Source organism: Pinus tabuliformis, chromosome 4_2, assembly GCF_031772625.1.
Source record: "Pinus tabuliformis cultivar Carrire ecotype Pingquan chromosome 4_2, CPIR1, whole genome shotgun sequence".
Taxonomy (NCBI): domain Eukaryota; kingdom Viridiplantae; phylum Streptophyta; class Pinopsida; order Pinales; family Pinaceae; genus Pinus; species Pinus tabuliformis.
The window spans coordinates 71,006,577-71,011,343 of NC_142304.1; positions in this window are offsets into that span (position 1 = coordinate 71,006,577).

A 4,767-nucleotide genomic window follows, 5' to 3' on the forward strand; every position below is an offset into this window, starting at 1 on the left:
AGTATTATAAAACACCAAATTCCCTACTTTAGCTTCAATCGTATTCATTTATGTTAGCTATATACCTAGTAATTTCACTACTTAATGGTCGATCAACAATGGTCATCCATCGAGAACTGATATTTCCACTATGTTCAGCTAACATTCTAGTTTTTTCCAAGTGAATAAAAGTATATCTTTTGACATGTAAAGATCCATGTCAAATGAGAAAGGTCATGGTCACCATACATACATCGTGGATCCATGCTCGCATGACTCAATGTGAACATAGCCACCACACATACATTGTGGATATATCCAATAATCATAAATACTCAAAATAATCCATCACAACCTGGATATAGAAAACATGATCTAGGGTCTTTGTATCTATCTTTCCATAGTGTGAATCTAACCATGCGAATAAATTTGTTGAGGTCGAACATGTTAGAAATTGTTTGATTACCATTCATTGTAGATGAAAATCATTCATAAACATGAAAGAAACCACCAATAATGGCAATGGCCCTTAACGTCCTTGAGTACATGATAATAAGTGTGAATATATGATCTAGAATCAAACACTCAGAATTATTCGATCTAAGTTCAATGATGTAAACATATCATCAAATTAGGCGAGGAAACTTTCCATTGAGGCATGCAAGCTCGAAGGTATCGAATGGTTTCTAAATCAGCTTCTAGATAATATGTTGAAGTCGATAGGAATTGATTCATTGCAGGAAGGCCTTGATGTATCCCCCATCGAAGATGTGAAACAAGTACAAATATGTGAAGTAGAATAGAACACAGAGTGATTTGGGACTAACTCATGCACGGTCGACACGATAAAAGGATTAGGAACTATGAGAAGTTGGCTAAATTAGGTTGAACTTATCTTGAGAATATTGATGACATGAAAATTGTCTTGGTAGTACTGACTCAGAAAAGGGATCATAGAAAAAATTTTAATACCTTTAAAGGAATACAATCAACAAGAAACAAGAGGATTTCCCAACTTTTACACAAATAATGAAAGGGTGTCATGTTCAAGAGCGACTTGCTGCCATAAAATGTGTACAGATTTTATATATTCCCTTCCCAAATATCCCCCACAATTTTTGGTGAGTACCTCTTTATTTTAAGCATTCTTTAGGAGGATAACATATGCTAAGAATAGAATCCATCCTTCAGACAAGTGCTTCGGAGTATTTTTAATGAACCCTAGGAAGGAGTGGTTCGATCCCAACTTACAGATGGGTCCTTCATTGTTTAAGTTTTATGAGTCCAATGAAGGCATAACTCGATGTCCTTTTCATGTTTAGAGAGTTTGAAAAAGAAATGATAATAAAAATACAAGATTACCTTTTTCATTTAGATTTAGTGAGTTCGAAACAAAATATAAAAGACAAATTGTTCATGACTCTTTCAACATAAAATTTTAACTAACCCGAAGAAAGTAAATCTCAGTGAATTTTTCATATTTAGAGAGTCTGAAAAATCGAAAAGAAAACTTCAACGAGGATATTTTTCGTAAATTTGTTGAGTTTGAAAATGGATAAAACTATGTGCATGTCGAAAATCATGCTTCATTGTTTAACCTATGATCCTCACACATTTAAACGATCAAAAAACAACATATATGCCCAAAAATATATTAAAAATTGAATAAAAATGAGGTAGAATGAGGAAAATTAAACAAAATGGTAAAGTAAAATAACTTGAAAATGTTTTCATGCGTTTAAAAGGGAGAAAAAGCCATTTAATTTTACCATTTGATTTTAATAACCTCCAAAGTGAAAAAAAACGTCATTCATAATTTGATTTTTAATTAGTGATTTCAAGCACCCTAGTGCACAATGTTTTATCTTGTTTCTTCTCGGTAAGAGCTCTCGAGCCCTTCTCCAATTTGACATCATTATTTTACTATTATTTGTGATTTCAACTAGTTTCAAACCCTTTATTTGGGGACAAAATGTGCCTTCCAAGTTTCACACCCTGTCCATATCAGGAACTGCGACACTTTAGAATTGTCATAGGTAGCTAACAGGAAATGTGTGACATTGTCACAATGTTACTAACTTGAAAAGTGCGACATCCACAAGGAAAGAAGGTTTTTTTTCTTTTGAGTGGAAAAAATTAAAACTTCTTCATGTTGGATGGCTAATAATTTTTCTCCTTCATGTTTATAGATTGTTTGATCACCAAGATGTTAGAAGGGAGAGAAAAAGAGAAGGAAACAAAATTTTCATAGAATCCATGAGATAAACACATTGTTTGCCCTTCGTGAGTGCATTTTGATGAAATATTTCTTGATTCCAAGCATGAGAGCTCAATTGAAGTTTTTGGAATATTTAGTGAGGATTTGGGATGCAAATGAGCAATTATTTCGAGTTGGTGTCCATATCCTTACTGTTGATGTGAAGGATATATATTTTTTGACTAGGCTCTCAATGTTGAAAATGGCAACAAGAAATTGCTAAAAATAGAAGTGCTAAAAATAGCACTGCTAAAAATAGCAGTTTGAGTACCAGTGCTAAATTGGGCAACAGGGAATGAAAAATGGAAGTGCTAAAAACAGAAGTTCTATTATTAGCAGTTCAATGTGGATTCCTATTTTAGTCAGTCCCTGGACTAAAAATAGGAAGTAAAATTCGAATTTGAACTTAACAGTTGTTTGAAAATAAATTAATTAATTCTCCATGAGTTGATTAGTTGTGAAAAATCAAACATGAAGTCTATGTGAGGACATGCAACAATTTATCTATTAATTGAGGAATTCATCCTTCAGTTAAAGAGATAAGGATGAGTTGTAATATTGAGTTGTAATCAGTTGACTTAGTTTAACTTAGTCAAGTCCAGTTAGATTAATTTAAGAGTTTGTTAAATTAATGAGAGTTTAGTTAGTTAATGCTTGCATGCATGTCAGTTCAGATAGAGACCCAGTTGAGATCAGATGGAGGGACAGTGTACTATCAATTGCTAGGATATTCCTTGGTGAATATTCCTTGCATGCAGAAGGAATATTATTCCTTATGGATTGCGTAGTTGGACCTGAGGTTACAGCAGGTATGATGTGGCCAATTCACACATGTTATGACATTGGACCCCAATCAAAACTGCGCAAGGAAATAGGAGCTTGGAGGACTTGTGTAGCCTATATATTCAGGCCTAGGTAGTCCATGAGCTTTATCATCAGAGTATAGAGAGAGCGGGATAGCTTTTGAGCTCATTCTTTTTGTATGTCGTTGAGGATTTCCACTTTATTGATAATACAGAGATGGGGTTTTAGGCTGGTGCTTTCCCCAGGTTATATCTTCTGTGTTATGGTTGATTACTTCTCATTCTTAGTTATATCTGTTCATGGTTGATTTTGCTCATGTTCAATTAAGCTTCTGAAAAGTTTATGGTAGATGTAGATCTAGTATTATGCTTTAGTACATTGCATATATCAGTTTGATCTGCAGGTGAAATTTCTACATGATATCAATGAGCTAGCTAATTTGTAGAGAAAATTCTACACTCAAGAAGAGGAGCCTGAGTTTCACTAGCCACTTCAAGGGGAGGTGGTGAAACTACCAATAAGTATATCTCCTAGTATTTTTCTGCGGGAACAAAAAAAAAGTAGTGGAAAATTTCCAATATAGAATGTAATCGATCTTCCATTGAGAATTGTTTTGTTCTCCATAACTCGCATAGGAGGAAGTGCAACTCCACACTTGGCTACGAAATAACAAATGAAATATTCATTGGAGTGTATGGAGCCTACAATTTTCAACTGGTGTGAAGGGATTTTAATAAATGTGAAGGATAAATTGACTAAGTGCAAGACAGGTCAACTAAAGAAATTAGGCTATGGGTTAATTTTGGTCTCCTTTTTCCTATAAAGGGTTTCCTTGATGCATCCAAAAGGGACAGAGGTGGATGATATTGCACTAAGAGTAACTTTCATTATGAGATGGTTTGAGTTGATGGCATGCCATGGAGGCAGTCATATGTCCTCATTTGGTCTCGCATTTTTTAGATGGTTGCGGAGCCAACTATTCATGATCAAGGATTTCCTATATGCAGGAACAAATTTATGAGGAAATATGGGTTTAGATCTTCCCAAGGGAGTCTAGTGGGATGCCTCAATTAAAAAGGAATTTTGAATTTTGAATTTTTTTTAATTGCTTTTATTGTGTTAAGACTAATATCATTTTGACATGCAGATATTGGACCAATTCGGCCAGCTGGGATGTCACCAATCCATAGGTAGGGCCAACAAGGTGGATTAGGTGATTATGACCATGAAGTAAAAGAAAATCTCCAAGATATGGAGAAAAACCTTGAGGTTCCTACTCAAGGTATAGAAAATGCACAGATAGGCGATGTGCCTTGGTGATATCAACACCATATAGTTGGGGTATTAGAGCGGATAAGTCATTTTCTTCTATGAGTGGCTCTAGTAATAACTTGTTACCATGAGCATCATGAACCTAGGGATAAGTAGATGTATTACAGATATATTTTTGTTTTTTGATCATGTATTGATATATAAAGTTGATCAGCCTTATGTTGTCTCAACACATTTAAAAAAAAAATTGTAAAACTATTAATGAAAATTGGTTTCTATTTTGGGTATTATCTTATGAGATGTGTTAATGTTTGGAATTTACAAATTATGAGATGTGTTAATGTTTGGAATACACAAATTTCACAAATTTCTATCTAATACATAATTGGCTAGAGTGCTTGTTAATGTATTAATATTTCTTAGAATTTTTTTATATTCTAGATAGTCATATTCTC